The sequence below is a fragment of the Callithrix jacchus genome, chromosome 7 (assembly GCF_049354715.1).
Source record: "Callithrix jacchus isolate 240 chromosome 7, calJac240_pri, whole genome shotgun sequence".
Taxonomy (NCBI): Eukaryota; Metazoa; Chordata; class Mammalia; order Primates; family Cebidae; genus Callithrix; species Callithrix jacchus.
The window spans coordinates 133,739,363-133,763,872 of record NC_133508.1 but is presented as its reverse complement, the minus strand read 5'-3'; the positions used below and the strand labels follow the sequence as shown (position 1 = coordinate 133,763,872).

Sequence of the window (24,510 nt, the reverse complement as noted above, 5' to 3'; positions counted from 1 at the left end):
ATTCTAGGATGTTTTCACAACGACGAAATTACTTAATGACACATTTCTCAGAAGGTACACTTGTCATTAAGTGATGCATGATATATACATGTTGACGTTCATTATGTATTTTAGAAACATGTATTAGAACAATAAAAATAAAAGAAAAAATGTGAAGAGTCTGTGAAGCAATTGAAACAAATACTGGAAATTAAAATACTTTCTTTCAATAAAAGGTGTTTGATCATTTAATTATTTTTGCTCTGCTTATCTGTTGCTCATAATATTTTGAACTGTTAGATGATGAAGGTAAAAGATATTGATAAACATAGGTTAAAAGTATTTTGAATCAGAAAGACAACTAGCAGCCACCTAATTTTGTAAATGAGATAGCTGAGATTATGAGACGTTAGAGAGAATTTACTTCATTAGTCATTCATTTCTTCATTTTTCACTTTATACATAAATAGATTTTTTCATTCATTTTATTTAGAGACTTAGCCCAATATAAATAAGGTTTACTGCAAATGATTTCAAGATTGTCATAAGGCATTTATTTTTTTTAATAGAGTGTTGTAATCATCAGCCCTTAGTCCTTCTTTAATACCAAAATAAATTTTTGACTAACAGCATATATATTTCTAGGTGCCTATCTCCCTTGAATGATAAATGGAATAGGAATGCAGACATTTATGACATAGCCACCTGGTTTTGTCTGCAGTATCATTGCAGTGAGGTCCATTTTATCTAAAAAAATAAAGCTTTTGTCTCTCACTTAATTTCTTTAGTTATGTTAGTGTGCTCTCTTTAAATTACTAAATTTCTTAGATCAAGATCATATTTTATATTATCCAAAATTAATAAAATTGATGATTCATGATGGAGGCAAAAGCAACTTTCAGATTCAGTGTTTGTTTACAAATTCCTCCTGATTTATAAACCATTCAGACTGAACCACTGCCTCGAGCTTTCCATTTTGTTGCTATTCTCTGTATTGTCTGTCTTTGCTGCCTCTTAGCTCTTGAAATCCCTACTCTTCAAGCCTTGGTAGTCCTCCGATCTTCCTTTTCCGAAATCTTCTGTCAACTCTCTACTAGTACTCTTTTCCTGAGTTATCATGATTCTCTCTCTTCATGGCCAAATGCCATGAAGGTCATCAAAGAAGGCCTTGGGTGGATTCGAATTAGGCTGTAACACTTAGTAACTGTATGACTTGCAGAAATGTTTAACTGCTCTTTGCTTCATTTTCTCATTTGAAAATAGAAATAATAGTAGTACCTATTTCACATATTTGGGACAATTATATAAGTTAATCCATTTCTAGTTCATAGAAGAATATTAGCATTATATTCATTGCCCAATAATCCATCTATTATTATCATCATTATTGTTCCTAATCGTTCCTTCTCAATATAATCAGAAGGCATATGGACCCTCACATAAATATTTATTTTTAATTCACTTTTATTCATCCCTTTAAACTTTCATGATGCCAAATAAGTGTGGCCCCATGTATTCTAATCTCTAAATGGTACAAATAAAAGAGAAGCAATTTCCTAAGAGAAAAAAGAAAAAACAACCTTGAAAAGAATTTTGATTTTTTACTTGAAAAACTTCTGGAGAATTTGAGTTTGGAAGAGGGCGTATGTTATTCCTATGGAGCAAAACCTCTTAAACTTCCTTTCTCTACACCTCTGCCATTCTCAGTATTATTCCCATGGATGACAGCTGCTCTTTCACACCTTTCATCTTTATCACTGTATTTTTATAATCCTCAAGATTTCCTATGTCTAGACTACCAGATTCTTTATTCCACCAGCCCAACACCTTCTCTTATATAGATATATGTATTTGCATTATGCTTGTTCAGTTGTTCCTGAGCATAGTTGCAAACTGAAAAGATATGAGGTATGTTTAAAATGCTGATATCTTAACTCGACTGTCGGCAATTTTGCAGTTTGGTTATGTGCCACGCAATAATGTTTCAGTCAACAACAAACCACATTATATGTTGGTGGTCCCATAAGCTTATAATACTGTGTGTTACTGTGCCTTTTTATGTTTAAATATATCTAGGTGCACAAATATTTATCATTGCATTACAGTTGCCTACAGTATTGAGTACAGTAATATGCTGCACACTTTGTCGCCCACGAGCAATAGGCTAAACTGCATAGCCTAGCTGTGTAGTAGGCTACACCATACTACACACTAGGATTGTGTAAGTAGACACTGTGATGTTCGCCCTTCAATGAAATACCAATGATGCATTTTTCAGAATGTATACTTATTGAGCAGCACATGACTGTAATTGGCCTAGGCACTGGAATTTTTCAAAGTTCCCTGGGTGGTTTTAATATCCAGCCAGGGTTAAAAACCACTAGTTATTCTTTCTCCTCCTCTCTTCAGTGCAAATCTTCTAGTTTTTTCCTTTCTTCCCACACTGAAGCTCATGATAAAGTTCAGAAGCTGGGAGTGAGAAAATGTCAAGTGTTCAATGCCAGAATTTTCCTTAGGGAGACAGAAAAAGGAAACATACTCTGGATATTTATTCTTGTGTGATTTTGTCACTATTATACTTTCTCTCTTTTCTTTGGTCCCTGAGGACTTAGGCCCTTTCTCCCCTTATCTCTGCACCTCTATTCATTGGCTGGCGCTCTCACACACCATTGATTAGCTGAAGCACTGTTCAGATTCCCTCAGGAAACCTTACCCTGGTTGCCTCTATGGTTAAGTGACCCACATTCATAATGATGCTCAGATTTTGTAAAAGTCTGTATATAAAACCAAACTATATGTTTTGAAAAGCAACTAAGGTACAAGTCTGAATGCTCTGGACAGAGGTGAGGCCAGGATCAGGACTCACTGTCTTCCACTTTTTGTCTGTGTCAGTTCAGGCATCACCTGCAAAATAGGGTTCATGACATTTTATCTACTATACCACTGTATGGTAGAGATAAATTAAATCATCATTTCAAGTCGATTTCAGTTTTTTCTTTTGTTTTTTTTTTTTGAGTCAGAGTTTTGCTCTTATTGCCCAGGCTGGAGTGCAATGGTGCCATCTCAGCTCACTGCAACCTCCACCTCCCTGGTTCAAGCAATTCTCCTGCCTCAGCCTCCCAAGAAGTTGGGATTAGAGGCATGTGCCACCATGCCCAGCTAATTTTGCATTTTTAGTAGAGATAGGGTTTCTTTGTGTTAGTCAGGCTGGTCTCGAACTCCCGACTCAGGTGATCTGCCCGCCTCAGCCTCCCAAAGTGCTGGAATTACAGGTGTGACCCACTGCGCCCAGTGTCTGTTTCAGTTTTGATTGTATATGACTTACTGTCTTCCATAATAATTTACTGCAAACTTAGATTGGCACTTATTGCAAATTCACAGGTTTGAATTTGCATCAGGTAAACTTTTTAAAAAAGACTCTTTGCACAGGATTGTAATTTTCTAACATATTTCTTAAGGAGAATATAGACACCACATGGGATTCTGTACTATTTTAGTTCCTAAGCACTCAGAATGAAGCCAGTGGAGGGATTCAGAGAAATGGCATAGAGTTCTAGAAACAGCTGTGTCATGTCTGTGTCATGCTGTCATAATGCCATAACATCCCCCCAACACACACACACACACACACACACACACACACACACGCACACACACTGCTCCCAGCTTTTATATTCTTTCCTATTCTCTAGGAAATATTGGGCACACATAGTTTGACTCTGCTCAAGTGTCACCATCTCAAAGAGGACACCTACTACCATCTATCTAAAACAAAGGCTTCTTTCACACCCCATCCCCTCACCTTACTTTTCTTCATAGGCCTTAGTACTACCCAAGTGTATGTACAATACTGATTAACGTTTCCGCCCATAAAGAGAACAGGTTCTTCCGTTGTCCTCATCTCTTGTTACATTTCAACATTAGAGCAATGACTCATGCTTAATAAGCATTCAATAAATATTTTTGAGTAAAAACTTCAAATTATAATCATTATAATAGTCTGAGTATTTATCCATTATTTTTAACAGAGAACTAAGACCTAAAGAAAGTTAAATAATTTTCCAAAAGCTTCTGCAAGAAAATGGTGGTGCAATATTGTATTCTGACTACCTGCTTTGAAATCTACTGCTTGGGCAACAATAGCAGGCTGTCACCTTTACCCCTCAACTCTGTCCTCCATTAAAGTTCCGGTTTATTTATCTTCTTTCTGTAGACGTCATCCTATAAACTAGGAACAGTATTTGAGTCTGGAAAATACGTATTGCTTGGAAATTTTAGCTAAAAACAATCTCTGAATAAAACGAAATTTATTATAATTAAATGCCTACAAAATATAATATGTAAACTACTTAGTCAACTCATTAATCAACTGTTCCTCAACTCTATTCTTATTTTGTTACATAGAAATTAAGTTGATCATGGGATATAAGCTCATTAAAATACATTTGATGTGATCTGATAAAAACCCCCAAAAGTAAAAATGCCTAAAACCACCCAAACATCTTTACCTGGTAATTGGAAGGCTCACAGCTATTGCTAGATTTTACATCGAAATAACTCTGAGGAAAGGTTTTTCTTTGTTTTATGTTTCGTATATGTATGTGTGCATGCATGCATTTTGTTTCTGTTTGTTTGTTTTAGCTTTCTAAGCATAATGTGATGCTTGGGCTTCTAATTATTTGCATAAATCTTTTTATTAGAATTTTTTATTCTAACAAGATCCTTCTGTGAACTAAATGACCAGAGTGGTGTATTAGTCAATTTTCATACTGCTATAAAGAAATATCTGAGACTAAATAATTTATAAAGAAAAGAGGTTTAATTGACTCACAGTTCTTCATGGCCAGGGAAACTTCAGAAAACTTACAATCATAGCAGAAGGCAAAAGGGAAGCAAGCACATCTTACATGGCAGCAGGAGAGAGAGAGCAAGTGAAGGGGAAGTGCCAAGCTTTCAAACCATCAGATCTTGAGCTCTATCACAAGAACAGTAAGGGGAAAGGCAGTCCCCATGAGCCAATCATTTCCCACAAGGCCCTTCCTTCAACACTTGGAGATTATAATTCAAGATGAAATTTGGGTGGGGACTCAGAGCCAAACCACATTAAGTAGTCAGCATTTGCAAATGACAGCAGTACTGGTTAGGAGCTCATGTTCTGTGGTCCAATTACTTCAGTTTAAATCTTGGCTATATCAGTTATTTAACTTTGACCTTGGGCAACTACTTCAACTTCTCCAAACCACATTTTCTCTATGTAAAAAAGTGGAAGTCAGGTGCAGTGACTCACATTTGTAATTCCAGCACTTTGGGAGGCCAAGGTGGGTGGATCACAAGGTCAACAGATCAAGACCATCCTGGCCAACGTGGTGAAACCCTGTCTCTACTAAAAATACAAAAATTAACTGGGCATGGTGGCACATGCCTGTAGTCCCAGCTACTCGGGAGGCTGAGGCAGGAGAATCACTTGAACCAGGGAGGTGGAGGTTGCAGTGAGCCGAGATTGCACCACTGCATTCCAGACTTGCCACAGGGTGAGATTCCATTTCAATAATAAAAAAAAAAGCAGAAATTACAATAACCACTAATCCCATGTTATTGTGAAAATTATGTAAAATAATATGTGGTAAGTATTTAGCATTGTTGCTGGCACCCAAAAGTGCTCAATGGAGTTAACTATTACTGTTATTAGTTTTAGTATTATTACTATTAGTAATCATTATTAGTATTATTATTCTTTAATGTAGCAGATCCCTCTTCATCTCATGAGAGCAACTAACACACTTTCCCATTTTCTAAGAGAAATTTCATGAATTTAGTACTAGCTGATTCCAACTCCCAATTCTAGGATGGAAGAATGGACTATCCTCCTTTCTGTGAGAGAGTCCTGTGCTCTCAGAGCATCTACTTCAAGCATGTCTTTCGAACAGGACAATCACTTGTCTGACTGTTCAAAGAACAACCCCTGTGGCAGTCTCATGCCCACCAGGGCAGTGTTGGAATAGGAGGAAAGAGAATCAAAAAAGAAGACTCTCTTCTCTCAAAGTCCCCAACACCATTTCTTTAATAATTTTTCAGTTTATGAGATTTGACAAGGAAATAAAGGCATTGCTTCAGGCCTTTCCAATTTCACAATGTAAGTATTCTTTTAAAATTGCTACATCTAGGGGAGTCTTTATATCCATGTCATTACTCAAGGAAAATTGTGAGGATATGGGGAAGAGTGTAAGAGAAGTCTTATTAAAACATCACATGCCAAAAAAAACAAAACCTCCTACTTCTCTGCTTGAAAGACATCTCTTTCTACTTACTTTATATCAGTCGTCAAAAATTTCATGAGAAGTTGAATGATTAGTATCCTTCCAAACGCTTTGAAAAGGTATGGTACATAAAGGGAAAGAAAATAGAGCACCTTGCCAGTGGTGGTGTAATAGTCATGAGATACATATAGAAATTGAATGCATAATAAACCCACAAGGGTACATAGATGAAAGAATAGAAAATGAAGGCATGGATTTGATTTACAACAGTATGTGAAACCAAGAATAGGAAGAGTCTTCTGGAAAAGTTTACTGAACGTTTTGTGCTAGTTGACAGAAATAATCATACAGATGTATGTGTGTGAGAGCATGTGTGCGTATGTGTAAACCCTTCAAGATCCTTAAGCAAATGACATGTAAAAACCCACAAAACATAAACATATTTAGAGATAAACAGAAAAATTACATTAGATGAAAATAGTATTAGGGTGGTGGGTGGGAAGGCAGAAGAAACAAGGCTTTTCAAAAAGGAATTGTTATATTGTCTTCAGATGTCTTATCAACAGTGATGAAGTAATGTCCTCACAGTTCTGAACGAAAATAGTTTTGAATTTGGATTTCATTCTCTTTCAAAAGATCAGTTAAAGTGAGTCAAGATATAAGAAATGTTTATCTCCATGTATATATCCTAAAAAATACTATCTGAAAATGGACTCTAAGAAAATCAAAAGAAAAATGAAACCATGGGAACAAAATGAAAAGTAAAAAAGCAACAGCACCATTGCAGCATCCTTAGAAGGCAATGGGCCCAGTAAGACCCATAATCTACTCACAAAGAACATAAAATTCCATTCGGCATGTCATTTGTTTAAAAAGTTGAAAGATATTAGTGAAAACTTGGGAAAGGTGCATGTTCCTTTTGCCAACAAAGAAAAACAATTAGAAATTCCAGATAAAACCAAAACAAAAATTTGACCAATAAAGTAATTTTCCAAATAGGAAGCAAATGTCACACAGATTGGAAAATTGACCAACGGAGAAAATGGCCTTCCATTTAACTTCGATGCTTAAAGAAACAAACTCCTTAAAGGAACAAACTCCCAACCAGGACAGGCTTAGCAGCAGTGACATTTCCTTTCCTAGGTATCTAATCACTTTCTTGAATAAAACGAGTATTATTTATTTAATCATAATGTTGAAAATGCTGTTTACATGTTTTCCATATTTAGAATCAATGACTACACAAAGTTTATTACACTGAATTTCAGGTATACAGAACAGAAAGTACATAACACTCATACATAGCTGGCAGCATTTGGCAAGTGGGAGGAAGAGAAAAGGGAAGGGCACTGAATGAGTACTAATCTCCACTTTACAAATATACTATTTTGTATATTGGAAGGTAAGAGATACTCTCTAGTGTTTACAATAGGTTATTGTGCAGGTATCTAAGTATATTTTAATGTATTTAAAACTTAAATACCTATAAGTACATTTTAATGTGTTTAAAATAATAAGTATATTTTGATGTATTTTATAGACATCTCATATATTTAAAATAAGTATATTTTAATGTATTTTTAAAATACCTATAAGTATATTTTAATGTATTTAAACTAAGTATACTTTAATGTATTTAAAATATACTTATAGTCATTTAAGTTATTTTCAATAGGTATTAAGTAGGCTTAAAATTCTTAGAACTACCAGTTAGTAGTAATTGTAAGTTAATAATTACAGAAACTACTATAATAACTTATAATTTGAAATATACCTGACAAAAGACAGTTTGCTCTAAACTGATGGGTTTGCTGGGATTCAAGAAAAGTCCATTCTAGGATGGACAAGTTTGTCATCCTAGAAGCATATGAAAGTTATTTTCTCATATCTAATAATCAATATAAAATTATAAATCAAGAAATAGAGGTATCTGCATATGGTTGAAATGTATAGTGATAGTCATTGCAGTGGTAAGCATACTGCTCTTTGAAGTCATATAGACCTGGGACTGCAGAACCAGCTTTACCAATTATTGCTTCCATGATGTTGAGCAAGTTATTAACCTCTCATAATCATATCTATCTCAGTAGATCATTGTGAAGATGATGTAAAACAATTCATACAAAATGATAAACAAGAACTGAAAACAGAATAGACCTTCAGGAACGGTGTGCTATTATTATTGTCCTCACTGAGATTCTTTATGGAAGCCATTCACTGCATATGCAAAAAATAATTTATGAAAAGCATATTGAATGTTCAGTTAGTTGTTATATACTTAAATATCTATGGAATGAATGTTAGGGCTTAACATGGCTGGCCAATGCATTAAAAAATATTTAAAGGTGTTACATCTGGTGCTCAGGTAGGGAGAAAGGGTGGAAGGCCAAGCAGTATTTTCAATGACGAAGTTGCATGGTACTTCCATTTAACTCACAAACATTAACTTCACCAGAGAGGGACAAAGGGAGAGAGAGAAAAAGGAGGGAGGGAGGGAGGGAGGAAGGGAGGGAGGGAGAGAGAGAAAAAGGAAGGACGGAGGGAGAGAGAGAAGGAGGGAGGGAGAGAGAGAAGGAGGGAGGGAGGGAGAGAAGGAGGGAGGGAGGGAGGGGGGAGGGAAGGAGGGAGGGAGAGAAGGAGAGAGAGAAAAAGGAGGGAGGGAGCGAAAGAGAGAGAGAGAGATTCAAGTAATATTGACAACTACGCCAGCCATTTCTCTCAATGGTTTCTTGCTCCTGGCAGTAGATGAAATCACACATGCTATAACTGACATTGCCTGTTGGAAATTTGCAGAAAATATATGTTCATGGTTTTAAAATTTCTCCTGTGAACATAATTTAAAATACTTCCATAAACAGATAAATAAAAAGTATGACTTTGTCAACATTCTTGAAGAAGAAATTGAGAAGAATTGAGGATTACAGAAAAAACATTGATAGAAAAAGTTAGGTTTTTGTATGCTCATTTTATAGTTGTTTAAAGAAATTCAAATAATTCACCCAGAGGTAATTTTTGGCTTGTATACCAACTTTAGAATTTGAGATTGTATAACATATATGTTTAATTTACAACTATTTTGCACCATGTGCATTTTAGTAAGCATTAGTTATAATCTTACAAGTATAATAAACGATAATATGATGATTACAATAGCTGAGATCATGTAACGTGAGAAACTATTTGTAATAAATAGTAAGAAGATAGGAAGGTATACATTTTTATGTACATAATGGCTACAGGTAAATTAAAAGAGTGAATAGTAAAAAACTTAAAAAGAAATACAATAAAAAAACTAATATTGATCAGGTCTGTGTTAAGGATCATGGATGGTTTTATTTTATTTGCCTGAGTTTATAAAATTTAAAAACATGCTTCTAGAAACCTATAAAAAATGCAGACACAAATTAGTAATGACAGAATATACACAGGAGGCGCTCTAATCAAAATCTATCTTTGGAAATGACTCAGCTGTCAGAATTGTGCAATTGTCTCAAATTTTAATGACTGGTCTTCTCTTCAGGAATTCCAGGCAATACTGTTTCACTACATCATCAAGTTTACCTAAAGTAGAAAATAACAATAACTTACATAAAACTATTTGTATTTGACTTTAAAATACTTCCAAAAAGCATTTTAGCCAGACATGTGCCCAGATCAATAATATGAGCTATGGGCCTCCCCCAACTCCCACTTCCCCTATGCTAACCACACGCCTTTGCTACTTGACTAAACTACTATGTCCAAATTCAGTTGGATAACACCGTTATTCTGAAGCCATGGCCACACCAATACCCCCTAGCTGGATCTAAGCAACAGAAGTTTGGCTTCTCAAGTAGACATTGGCAGGCTGTAGATGCACATTTGAGTTTTCATCCAGGTTATATGCTGATTACTACAAAAAGATCCATTATTATGTGAATCAACATACAAAATACATCAAATCTTACCCCAGAAACAGAACAACTGCAGACACTGAAAAGCCCATTAAAAATGATGAGCCCATAAATTTAGCACATCTTGCTATTTTCTCATCCCCAGTTGCGTGAAATGGTTTGTTTCATCATGAATGTATTTATGCATTCAATCAACATTAATAATAAGAGCTAAAATATATTGGGTGCTTTATATTTGCTAGGCATTTCACTAAGAATTTGGCATTTAATCATTATCTTGCTGATAAAAAAAACTTGAGATTTAGGAAGGTTAATTAACTTTCCCAAGAAACTATTGAGAATTAGTAGATTCAGGACTTAAACTCTCATTTGCCTGTAAAGCCTCAGCTCTTTAACAATTATGCTATAAGGTCTTCTATTAATTGAAGACCTACTAACTTCCAGGCTTTTCTAGGTGCTAGAGGACACAAGGGTGAATAAGAACCATGACATTCAGGAGATAAAAAACATCTTCTTTCAGAAGCTTACAGCAACAGGGGTTCATGACATCCCTTTCCACTCAATGCCCAAGGTTTCAGCAGAATAAGATAGACAGTTAAATATAAGAAGGGCTAGTTAAGCCAAGTCTCATTCTCCAAGGTAGGATTAGGCTTGCTTATTAAGCCCTTTTAAATTGTAGCTTCAGGTTAAGAATCCCTAATCCAAAAATTCAAAATCCAAAATGCTCCGAGATCTGAAACCTTTTGAGCACTGCCATGACACTGAAAGGAAATGCTCACTGAAGCAACTCCCATTTTGGATTTTCAGATTAGGGATGCTTAACTGATAAGTATATGATGCAAAAATTTCAAAATCTGAAGCTCTGCTATTCCCAGGCATTTTAGGTAAGGGGTACTCAACCTGAACCATCAATTCCAGAATCTCCAAATGGCTGTTCATGTGTGACTGCAGTGGCTCAATGACATGGCCCATCTTCCTGTGACATCTTCAATAAACAATGCCAGGGCCTGGAAGATGAAGAATTCAGCCTTATGCATCAGGAAACCCAATTCTGAGGTGTATCCATTTCCCTTCATGGGGTTTCGAGACTTGACTCCTAGCCATAGAGTTACCTTTAGAGCAAGAACCATATTACAAATCACGAGGAAGCTAAAACAGGAAGTTCTACCATGGACACACAATCACAGGCATGTTCACAGAGGCTGCCTAGATAAATTTGCTGCCATGATAAGCTACCCACCTTCACTTCTTTTTCGCTCCTAACAAGAGCCAGAGCAATACTTTGAAATGAGCATAATGCAAACCTGCAACTCACCTGCAGAAAACCTTCAGAAGCTTTCCATTTCTCTATGGATTAAATCTGCAAGGCTTTATTGCAAAAGCAACAAAGGCTTGAGTGATCAAGACTTGTTCAATGAGTCAGCAAGTGGTTACAAAGGCGCATCACCCAAGGCCCACCCCCTCTGATTCTCCTCTTTACTCCCAAACTCCAGTGAGGATACCTTTGTTTCCACTCTCTTTTGCAGGGCTTCTGTGCATGCTGTTCCTAAATTCATTGTGCCCACCCCCCATCCCTAAATTCCTAGACCTTTCTTGGAGAAGCCTTTACTGTCCCCACAGAAAAGATTAGATTACATAATAATAAAATATTTTCTTGGAACGAAGAAATGTGTCCATGTTTCTACAAAAACTAAACTTTGCAGCTTTGCAGGATACTCTGCTTCACAGCCTTTACTCCAGCTTCCTGGAACTTAGCAGTCATTTGTTTGAGAATTTAACGTTTTTCGCTCATGATCCATTTCAGCTTGGTGAAGACAGATCACATTTATCTGGTTTGTTATTGAATTCCCAGTCCCGGGCACATAGTGCTCAAAAAATTATTTGCTATATTAATAAAGATTCACTAAAAAGGAATAAAAAAGACAGTCATCTGTGTCTCTTTACCAAAAGCCAGACATGATCCAAGATGATCAGGACCCTTTCTCTTGCAAGCCTGCTACCTTTTGCAGCTTTCTAGGCTCCCTTGGAATATTTTGCCCTAAAAGCATTGACTTTGAAATATCTGAAGTTTAATGGCACAGAGCTTTCCCCAAGAGTAGGAAGAAAGGCACTCCTACCCCTTCTCCAACAGAGGACATTGCTTGAAAAGGTTATACAGTTCTTTAGAAACCCTCATGCATTCATTTCATTCACTCAACAGAGAAGCTGAGAGCCCCCTTTGTGCCTGGCACTAATGGAATTCTGAGCATTCACAAAAAGAAAGTTGGTTCCTGTCCTGAAAGAGCTTCTTGTGAAGAAGGAGAGATGGAAAACTATGTGAATGACGGCCACACAGTATGGCAATTCTGAGAGGACCTCAGAAGAGGGACACCTAAACTACCAAGAAACACTGAGGAACAGGTAATTTAGAACCACTGCTAAGAAGATTTGGGGACCCAGGGAAGAATGGACCAGCAACCAGGCAGACATGTACCAGGAGAACCCATAGTAACATGCAGTGTAAACAATGGGAGTGGTTTGTGTACAAGCCAGGGGCCTAGGAGAGAAAATGCAAGTCAGAAAAATGGCAGTTTGGGGATGGGCACCAAGCAGTGGACAGACCTGGTCAGGGCCCAGGGCAGGGAGGACACTTGGGATCCTGTTTTAAAGGTCACAGAAAGCTGTGAAGGCTTTTAGGCCAGGAAGTGTGGTGGAGGAGTCAGATGTGCATTTTAGAAACAGCACCTCAAAACAGTGTTAAATAGAGGGGAAGGGGTGCTATAAATAGACAAAGGTCCTAAGAGAACTTCAGGAAACATTTGCTTATTTTGAGATGGGAGTTGGAATGAAAAAATGATGATTTATATGTATTGAAAAATAGATATACTCTCCCTTTTTTGAGAAAATATTTACATACATCATTTCCCTGGAAGTAAATTAGGAAATGAGGATAATGGTTCTGTAAAACCTAAAGACTGTTGGTGACTCATTATCCAATTAATTGATACGAATAAATTGGGCAAATCAAGCTAAATGAGAGTCAGGCACTGCTCTCTCATTTAGAGACAGAGTGATTGTTTTTTGTTTTTGTTTTTATTTGTGTTTTCTTTTGATAAAAAAAATTATAATATCAGGAATCTTGAGCCCCACTGAAGAATAGTGGGGCAGGAATGTCCACTGAGTCTCTGACCCTCAGAAACAGAACATGGGCTGATGTGGATGACGCGGAACTCGGAGTAGAAGTGATTCAGCTAAGTTTGGAAGTCTCTGTCGTCACCTTGGAGCCCACCCACTGCTACCATCCCACAGCAACCAGCCGTACGGGTAGCAAGTGACACCATCAACCCTACAGTGCATTTTTCAGGTTAGAAAAGAGGACTAGAGCCATTATCAGAAATGGAAACAATTAGGAGTTGCTTGTTTTTAGTTTTTGTTTTTAATCACTGTGAAGCTTGTACTTAAAAGAACATGCTTCCCTTCGCAGCAATAACAGCACCTAAAATTCACCAGGTTCCTCCAACCCCGATGGAAAGGGACCAGCCCTCCTTGTGCTGCCAGGAGTTGGAATAATATGTGAGCATCTCTTAAGAGGCTGTGAAGGGAAAGTTCAGAAGTATGAGCAAATTCTCACTACCAAATTGTCAGCCTTTTAAGAAATTCATGCCTCGTCAGATTGTTTCAGAAGGGACAAAGCCAACAAACTATTCCTGAAACTTCTTTACAAAACTACATGCTGAGTCTGGACTTGACAAATGGCTACCGTACACTTTTTGCAACTGATTTCATATCCAATTGCAGTTCCAACTTTGCATACCAAAAACACTTACAGACTCATTTTTATGTAACTTGAAAGATCTTGAAACTTTCAGCTTGACACAGTCATATCTCTCATTTATCCTCATCCATTAAAAAGCCTTTCCTTACTCAGGTAGATTACCCAAACAAAAATGCCTCGATGCCAGTAGCGATATATGCCTTCGGTGGTAAGCAGGAAAGTGTTTTCCTGAGTACAGTTTTGAAAGAAGTATGTAAGAATGTGTGTAAATATATGTGTGCTTTAAGTTAATACATGAATTGTGGAAACTGTAATTGAATTGACCTTATCTTAGGGAATCTGGCCTTGAATTTAATGTTCAATCAGAGTTAGAAAATGTACTTTGTTTACAATAGAGTATTGTTTTATGAACATGTAAGTTGCAATAGTTGAGTATTTTTATGGCAGTATTATTGTTAAATACAGGCGCTGGTTCCAGGAACATCCAATGGAATCATGAGTTAGAAGGGACCAAAAATGTGATTATAATGATATTGAAAATGTTTGTAGTCTTAGGTCTACAAATGTGTGGTGTGGAATAAAAACACTAGAAATGTATCATCTAATGCTGTCATGTTATGTTAGAAAAATGCCTTAACTCAGCCTTAGAATACCCATGTGGAGCATTAATAAGATTAAGCTCATTCACACATTCAAGATCTCCCTAGACAAATGTCCAGAGTAAGTTAATATTCAGAGACAATTGTTCTTGATAAGATGATGTTGTCTATTAGCTTCACAAAAAAACACCAGAAAAACCTATTGATTAAATTAAAAAACTAGCTTATTATATTAAAGTGGATGACTACCTTGACAGAAATATTAACAGTGTCTCAAAAGAAAGACATCAAGGGAAAATATTTATGGGATTTCAAGACCTGAAATGAGTAATTTTAAGGCATTGTGGAGTTTTTTCACCCATTCTGGCTGCTATAGCAAAATACCATAACTGGGTGGCTTATAAACAACAGAAATTCATTTCTCACAGTTCTAGAGGTTGGAAAATCCAAGATCAAAGTGCTGGCATAGTCTGTGTCTGATGAGGGCCCATTTCCTGATTCATTAAGAAATAATTCTCGGGGCTGGGAGCGGTGGCTCAAACCTGTAATCCCAGCACTTTGGGAGGCTGAGGCAGGTGGATCACGAGGTCAAGAGATTGAGACCATCCTGGTCAACATGGTAAAACCCTGTCTCTACTAAAAATACAAAAAAAATTAGCTGGGCGTGGTGAGGCGTGCCTGTAATCCCAGCTACTCAGGAGGCTGAGGCAGGAGAATTGCCTGAACCCAGGAGGTGGAGGTTGCGGTGAGCCAAGATTGCGCCATTGCATTCCAGCCTGGATAACAAGAGCAAAACTCCGTCTCAAAAAAAAAAAAAAAAAAGAAATAATTCTCACTGCATTCTCACATTGTGGAGAAGGAAAGTAACTCTCTGAGGCTTCTTTTAGAAGAGCACTAATCCTATTAATGAGAGTGAAGCCCTCATGTCCAGTCACCTCCCAAAGGGACAATCTCCTAATACCATAAATTGGTGACTAGGTTTCAACATATGAATTTCAACATTCAGACCATATCATCTACAATTAGTTGGGATGGGACAAAGGATATGGAATAACAGTTTTGGGTGGATAGACACAATATGATAAAAGTCTTGAAAAAAATCTTGATGAGCAAGATAAGTAAACTCTTTAGTTTGTGCTGTTATTTAAACATCTGTCCCTTCGAAAACTCATGTTGATAGTTTATTGATGTGGGGTCTTTAAGAGGTAATTAGGTCCAGGAGGCTGAGGCAGGAGAACTGCCTAAATCCAGGAGGCGAAGATTGCTGTGAGCCGAGATCGCGCCATTGCACTCCAGCCTGGGTAACAAGAGCAAAACTCCGTCTCAAAAAAGAAAAAGAGGTAATTACATCATGAGGGCTCTCACGAGATAATTAATGCTATTATCACAGGAGTGGGTTAGTTATCCCGAGGTGGGGTTGTTAGAGAAGTAAGTTTGTCCTGATTTCTCTCTCTGTCTCGTGTTCACTTCCACCCTCCACTCTTCTACTATAACATGACCCTCACCAGATGCCGGTGCCATCCCCTTGGACTTCCTGGCCTCCCGAACTGTAGGTCAAATACTTTTCAAAATAAATATCTAATCTGTAATATTCTGTTATAACAGCAGAAAACAGACTAATACAGGTGGGTTCACTTATTTATTCCAAGAGCAGCTATTTTCTGGAACAAGGAGCTAAGTACTTAATTTTGCCTGGTTTCAGTATTGGTTAGCATAGAGACAGTAGACAGTACTTGGTCCCAGAAGTGTTTAGTACATAAAGAAGGTATGTTTGATTTCAGTTCTTAGTCTCTGTTATTGGTCTTTTTACAGTCTAAATTGGGATCTGATTATTGCACATTGTTGGGTCTGTAGCAAGTAGGTTTCCCAATGCTAGTGATTCTAGTTCCACAGCACCACTCCCACCATACACTATAGGTCAAAGTCACAAGCCAGCTTGTTTTTAAGGGTGGAGACATAAGCACCACCTTTCAGTGAGAAGAATGTCAAATAATATGTGCCCATATTTTCAAACTCCCGTAATTCTCCTTTGGCCACAAACTGTTTATATTCCTCCCATGACTCTCCAGAAAGATTCATCAAATTATGAAATTAGTCTCAGGCTTGAGGTACAGGACCTTGGCATCTAAATCAGGTCCAGATGTGTCAGAGGCTTCGTAGATTCAATTCCTTGAGTACAATTCTTTTTGATTTGAAAACTTATGACCAAAAAAGACAAATTATTAGCTCTACACATACCGAATGCACATTAGCTGGACAAGCACAGTAGTCCTGTTCAAAAACAGGGACAGGTGGAAGGTACACAATAGATCCACAACAATTTAGAGATGAGCGGGGCACATGTGGCCAGTTCCTTGACTAAGGACAAGAAATACTCCCTGGGAATCATCCTGTCATCTCTAGGCTCTGCTCTCTGATCTGCTTTCTTTCCCACAAAATAGCTTATGCTTGCAATTAAGTAATTTTCTCAACCTGCTTCTTACTCATAGACATTCAAGAGCCCAAAAGCTACTTTTAAATTTGTATAGTCTGTCCTTTTCTCTCCAAGTGGTTATAATTCTTTTAAAGACTTTTTGGGCTTCTTACAAATTGATTTCTATTCTACACTATTAAACAAAACCACACCCACAAATCTTTTTGGAATACGTTCTTGTCTCCCTGGGTCTTCTTTGGAGCTGCTATAGAACAATAACCTTGGAATTCTTTGAAGTCCTATTATTTACTGGAGAGGATGTGTGAAGCATACGCTTACCATCATTAGAAGACATATGGTCTTCTTGAAAGGGTCTTTGAGGTACTGATTTAAATCTTTCTAAGATTTTAACAAGGGATTTTATTAGCCATATTTTCAGCTTTCCTTTTTCTAGATAACACCCTGAATTTGATCTTTGCCATAGGAAATTTCTTACTTTGAGAACCTTCTGCTGGCTAGAAAGAATATCTGGAGCCTCTATTTTTCCTTTAAATTCAACTTTAAGACTGAATAGTTTATTTTCTCTCTTCCCACATTTTACTATAAGCAGCTAGAAAAATCCACAGTTTCTTCAGCACTGTGCATGGCCATCTCCTTACTATGCCATTGAGTTTCTTGGGTAGATTTTCTCTTTTCCATGTTACTGCAATGACAGCTTCTGCCACAACCTTCAAGTCTTTGTGCCCTCACTGGCAACCTTCTTGAGCCTTGCCAGGCTTCTTGCCTACCACCTAATCATAAAACCAATGCCACATATTTCAGGATTTATTAAAGCAACACACTTCTTCCAGGGCCCAAATTCTGTATCAATTGTCTATTGCTGTTTAATAAAGCACAGCAAAAGTTACTGGCATAAAATTGCAACAATTTATGTGGATTTGTGTTCTGCCATCTTTACTGCTGTTTGTCTCTTCCTGGGGAATTAAAACTATACCTGGATTCTTCCATTTTTGGCCAAGAATGCCAACTTTTAGCCTACCTCCCATCACCTCATTGTGCTTTGTTGATCCAGGTGGAAGTGCATACTCTGTTCTTATTATTGACTCATGGGAGACAATAATAAAAACTACATGATTAGTTCCCATGTCATTCCTCAAGTCAAGAGGTCCCTAGACAGTCTACTCTCTTTCCACATTTTAGAATCTATTTGTTTATTTTACTACATCCATGTTTTTTTAGTTGTAGGGAAGATGGAGGGCTAATTTGTCTTTGCCAAAAATGAGAGGGCCCAGGTGTATTTTCAGCTCCCCAAGAAGAGGTAAACAATTAAAGACAATAAAGATGTCAGAATCCAGACGTATAACTTTAAAAAAGAAAAAGAAACGTATCTTTAAGTAACACATAAATAGGTTCACAACCACAAGGAAGAGAAGAGAGAACGATTATTTTGTTTATGATCTTGAAGTCCTGGATGAATCTATGTCTTTTTCTGTAGTGTTTGTTAACTGGAAAGTAAGGAAAATTATAAGAATGGTACTAGGTATAAAGAGTCCTTTCTCTAGTAGTCTTTTAACTACTGGTTTTAGCCTTTTGAGTTTCTGTCTGTCTTTAAACAGTATTGTAGAAACTTGGATAAAGATTTGTGTGGATAGATCTGAACCCTGATGCTTTTGGCACTGCGTTAGTCCTTTTGGGATTCCATAGCAAAATATGTAGCTGATAAACTATAGAAAATCATTTCTCACAGCTTTGGAGACTGGAAAATCCAAGATCAAGGTGCTGACATATTTAGTGTCTGACAAGGGTCTGTTTCCTGGTGCATAGAAGGCATCATCTCACTACTTTCTCCCGTGGGAGAAGGGTCGAGGCAGGTCTAAGAGCCTCTTTGATAAGAGCACATTCATCTCCCAAAGGCCAACTTTCTGATACCATCACTGTGGTGATTAGAATTCAACATATGACTCTTAGAGGGACACAAACATCCAGACCATAGCAGGCAGCAATAATTTTGCCAATGAAAGTGGAATTTTTTTTTTTGCCACAAATAGTCTTATATATCAAAAATATTTTCATATTGTGCTTATTTAAGACACAAAGAAACCGGTAATGTCAATATCCCAATTAGTTATTATCTGATTATGATTAGGAGAATCCTTAGGATTTCAAGAGGTCAACAGTAGAACACTTAAGCTAAGTATTTCGTTTGCCCACTCAATCCTTCCCTATTAAGTTCACAGATGTGGTATCACAGAGAAGGGGAAAAATGTTATTTGTTTAAAAGTCCAAGGATAGTGGTTATAGACTAAGATAAAGGGATATCTGGAGATTATTAGTTTCTTAATTCTAAGAGAAAGGTTGTGTACTGGTGGCAGAGTTTGTGGTATCTATAAACAATTTGGCAGATGGTCTTTTAACATTTGCAGAAATTTCTACTTGTAAATTTGAGGGTAAATATGGGAAAATAAATGCTGATTTTCCCTTTGGAGCATTTTCAATGTCCATCCACTTCAATATTTTCCTTCAGTTTCTAACTATCACAATGCAATTGTTTTATCACTGTTTTTTCTGCTTACATTGTTTACAGGTGTCTTTATTAATAACTCTCTACCCATGTTCTTGTCATAGAGGTGGGAACAACCAGTTTCTTTATGCCTGAGACCACCAATTCATACTGTACCTTATTCCAAATGTGTTTTAAGGCTATTTCAAGATGTTGAGTGAATGACTAGAAACCAGGTAACAGAGCTAGTTCCCATTCTTGTTTTTGCTTTCGTATTAAATCCCCTGGTTCTGGCTTTAAGTTGTTCAAAGAAAGTGAAGATAGAGTTAGGGTCACATCTGCTTTGGGATCTATTTCTGAATGCTGTCTAAAGGTGTTAAAAAGCCTACTCCTAAAGTCACCAGTAGATTCACCCTTTCTTTGCCTGTAGAACAAGATTACAGTACAATCTGTTTTTACAGAACAGACTTTGAGGATGGCATCTTCCAGCTCTTGCTCTACATCTACAGCTTTTCTAACCTAACCCCTCTAATATTCCCGGCAATTCAAGGTCTATTAGGTCACTCAGAATCTCCCCACTCTGACTTGTTCATTCAATTTTTATTTTTATTTTTTGCCTCTGAGATTCCTATTAATCTATGAGCCAAATGATGTAAACCTGAGATTCCTAAATAATCTGCTATTAGAACAACTCCAAATTCTCTCATAAATTTTGGTCTCTATTTTGTGTATAGGCTTACACACAAAAAGTAGTTAACAATGGCTTTCGATTCAGACAAAAATCAGGGCTTAAAGCCAACCCCAATAGAACTTCGTGTGTTCTGAAATGGGTTTAACACTAAAAAACATTTGAGATTTGGGAGTTGCTTGTTGCCTAGAAGGGAAAGGAGATGAGTCAGGAGAAGGGATGGGAATAAGGGTAATGTAGGAACCTAGTGAGGAGGGAGACCCAGGCATTTGGGATTCCCTCCCCCTCTGTCTTCCACTGTGCATCTCAATAGAAGAGAGAGCAGGCCAGCTGGTGCCTCCTGAATCTCCTTCCTGAAAACAACAGGCTAGGCCTTGGGGAAACTCTCCAGAAGGCACTATTTTTACTTAAAACAAGATCAACCCAGAAACCTTTTTCACATGTGAGTCCTAAAACTGTAAACCGGAACCCTTTCATATGTAATTCCTGAAACTGTAAACTAAAACCTTTTCACATGTGAGCCTATATAAAGGCTGAACCTCCCTTTGTTAAAGGAGCTTGGCTGTTTGGCACCTATGCCACCTCGCTCCCAACTGAAATGAATTCCTTCCTCCTGTATTTGGTGTCCAAGAGATCCTTTCCCGCGGCCGCTCCTGCTACACTAGGAAGGAGGAGGAGTGGAATAAAACCAGTTATATTCAGATCGAAGTTCAGGAGGATCTAAGAAAAACTAGTTTTTGTTTGTTTGTTTGTTTGTTTTGAGACGGAGTTTCGCTCTTGTTACCCAGGCTGGAGTGCAATGGTGCGATCTCGGCTCACTGCAACCTCCGCCTCCTGGGTTCAGGCAATTCTCCTGCCTCAGCCTCCTGAGTAGCTGGGATTACAGGCACGCGCCACCATGCCCAGCTAATTTTTTTGTATTTTTAGTAGAGATGGGGTTTCACCATGTTGACTGGGATGGTCTCGATCTCTTGACCTCGTGATCCACCCGCCTCGACCTCCCAAAGTGCTGGGATTACAGGCTTGAGCCACCGCACCCGGCCAGAAAAACTAGTTTTAAAGTTTTTGTATTTCTCATTTGCCACGGCTAAGGAATCTTCTGAAAGAATCAATTTGAGAAACTAAATTTCTTTTGCAAGATTCTTCTATCAATGCAAGTGGCAGACCATTCTTTTTCTAAAATATCTCTCAAATGAATAGTTTTGTTCAAATTAAAAATTTGCCAAAATAGCCATTGTAATTCTAAATTATCCTTGGAAAAATTATTTCACTTAAATGTATAAATAAATATGGTAAAAATACATGTTAGAAACAAACTTCCTGACACTCTGCTGAGGTCCAGGGGCTCAAGGACCTTTACATAAAAGATTATTCTCCCCTGAGGTCCCATGAGGCTTTCACACTGGGATCTCTCCGGCTGCAATGGGGCATGGACTTAGGCTGAGACAATCCTAAGAAAGCAGTGGTATTCTGAATATGTTGCTTATGCCCATTGTTCCTTGTATTAGATTTCCAGAGAAACAGAACCCATAGAATATATGTAGATACATATAGGGAGATAGATGTATTACGAAAAATTGGTTCATACAATTATAGAGGCTGAAAAATCCCATGATTTGCACTCTGCAAGCTAGAAGACTCAGAAAGCTGGTGGTGTAGTTCCAGCCCAAATCCAAATCCCTGAGGAACGAGACAGCCAACGGTAAATCTAAGTCTGAGGCTCTGAGAGCCAGGGGCCAACAGAAGGCCCAAGAACCAGTAGTGCTGATGCACTGGGGTAAGAGAAGATGGCTGTCTCCGCTCAAAAAGAGAGAGAATTTGCCCTTCCTCTGCTTTTTTGTTCTATTCCTGCCCTCAGCTAATTGGATGAGACCCACCCACACTAAGGAGAGTGATCTCCTTTACTCAGTCTACTGTTGCAAATGTTAATCACTTCCAGAAACACCCTCATACACAAACCCAGGAATAATGTCTTATCAGCTATCTGGGCAATTCTTAACTCAGTCAAGCTAACATGTAAAACTACCCATCACACCCTAACCTAATAGTTAGCCATCTCAAATTTCAGAGGGAAGAGTTGATGTAGAAAACTAGCCTTGACCCAGATGCTCATGGATAAAATAAGACAAGACTGAGGAAAGGTCTCATAAAAGTTTAATAAGAAACCCAAGGTAAAGTTTGTCTTATAGGAAGCCTGACTAAAGGAGAACTTTTGAACTGCTCAAGAGATGAACTTCTCAAACCTACACCCATCGCCCTATTTTGATCATCTTATACATTCAGCAGAAAGTGTTGAGGACAGACATAAAGACAAACAGCAGTGTTTTTAAGTCACAAGATAACTTTTCCCAACGGAAAAAAGATTTCCCTTCTGATCAGATAATCAAAGAATTCAGAAATAAAGATTCCTTATTCCTAGAAGATATTTGGAAGTTGAAAATATTTTTTTAAATCACAGTTCTGACCCACTGAGGAACCTATTATCCACTGCAGTTAGAGACACTGTAGACAGGAAGCTCAAGGGGTCTTTGGGGAGTTTGCTAATCCTATTCCAGGGTCTTGAGACACTGTATTTTGGTAGAATCTAGAGGATTTTTCAAATGTTTAATTCCCAAAAGGATCACCAGAAAAACTGTCTATCAAGAAAAACTAAATTTATTAGATATAACACAGTAAAGAACTTCATCATTATAATACAGTGTTAGTAGTGTCTGAGCTGAGAAGGAGGATGTCAGGGGAGGATATTTATAGAGTGTAGAGGGTGATTTTAAGGCAAGTCTTGCAAAAAGGCACACTGGTTGGGATTCTGCAGATTTTATGATAGAATAGACCTGGATTGGTGGGTACAGTGAGGGGAGAGTCTTGACATGGTTCTTGATGAACAAGCTGTTAGTCTTGATAAGAAATCTCTTTAGTAGGTTCAAGTCTTATCTTCTAGGAACAGGCATTTCCTGAAGCAAGAAGCTAAATTATTTTTGCCTGGCCCCAATATTGTTTAGCATGAAAATAGGAAAGTAAGCTTGGTCAAAGAATTGTTTTGCACAGGGGAGTATGTTTGGTATCAATATTCATTGTTGCAGAGAAAAGTTCTAGAATAATCTCATTTGAAGATTCTTTTTAAATAAATGCCTTTCACTTAAGTGTGACCCAAAATGCAAGATATTTCTTTTTACATTGCTATTATAAATTGTTAACAAGCTGAGTTGCAAAAAAAATGCTTAAGTAGTTAAAACAATAACAACATTAGCAAAAGAAAAGCAAGTACACTCAATCTTAAGAAAATACAATAATGTCAACTTTGTATTAGCAGCTCAAAGAGTAGGAAGAGAAAGATTTCCATTTAACTTGAAAAGGAAATAAAATCAGAATTTTAAAAGTCTGTATCACACAAATGTATTGTTTGATTTGGGAAACATGTTCCAAAAAATCTGTATATGTGGGAGAGTGTGTATATATTTGGGTATATGCAGTATGTCTCATCACACAAGAGCAAATGCAATGTGTGAACACAAGCACTTCTCTACAGATGGAGAGTGGGTGTGAGTGTTCGTTTTTCCCTCAAACACTTATGGAGGGCACAGGCTACAGGCCAGGCTCTGTGACAAGCATTAATAATACTGAGATGAATGAGGAATTCCTGGCCTCAAAGTGGAGAAGAAGGCTTGGACTCATGTAATGGATAATCATAAGAAAACATGAAAAGTGTAGTGGGACTCCCAAGGAGAGAGTGACTAAGTCTAGATTGAGGGATCAGAGAATACTGACATTGGGGCCAAACAGTGAATGAATGATTAAGAGGAGTGAGTTAAGGAGAGGAGAGGGAAGGAGCAGAGTTTTTCAGGCAGCTATGAAGCCTCCATATAGCAGAAATGTATGTAACAACAGGCCCTCCTCTAACATTTGCCACGCCTAGGACAGGATGCATGGAGGCTCCTGTATCCTATGTCTAATTATTTAAAAATTATAAATCAAGCTAAAAAAATACCATTTTGCAAATTATCTTTATGACAAAATTGGGAGAGATATATAAAGGTGTAGTTTTGCATTTCTAAATGTGGGTAAACAAGCAAAGACAATGAGCTTCAATTGCTATTGGACATTTCTGGAGATGGACCAGCAATGTTTGAATGAGTAATAAAATAAAGACAATTCATAAATTATTATATAATTATTTCAAGGCATTTTCTTACTTTCAATTCAGCAAAATCACTGTTATAAACAAGCTTTTATATACTTGTTTTCCATTAAAAACAATTTACAGAATCAACAAATAAAATATATTCAAAATATTAAAAATTAGATGTATTTTTATCAAAAGCACAAATGAAAATGCAAAAATAAAAATTATTTGTTTCCTTATTTTAAAATATTAAAAATTATGTATTAGAACTAAAAGAAAATAAAATTGTAGTTTGTGAACAAATCAC

The 24,510-nt window shown here is 37.3% G+C and overlaps 1 long non-coding RNA gene across 5 annotated transcripts in view; it reads right to left on the bottom strand.

Annotated features, from left to right (window-relative positions):
• LOC103794583 (uncharacterized) overlaps positions 1-24,510 on the bottom strand; it is a 455,426-nt gene that overhangs the window by 209,305 nt on the left and 221,611 nt on the right. The gene's annotated exons all lie outside the window — the stretch shown is intronic.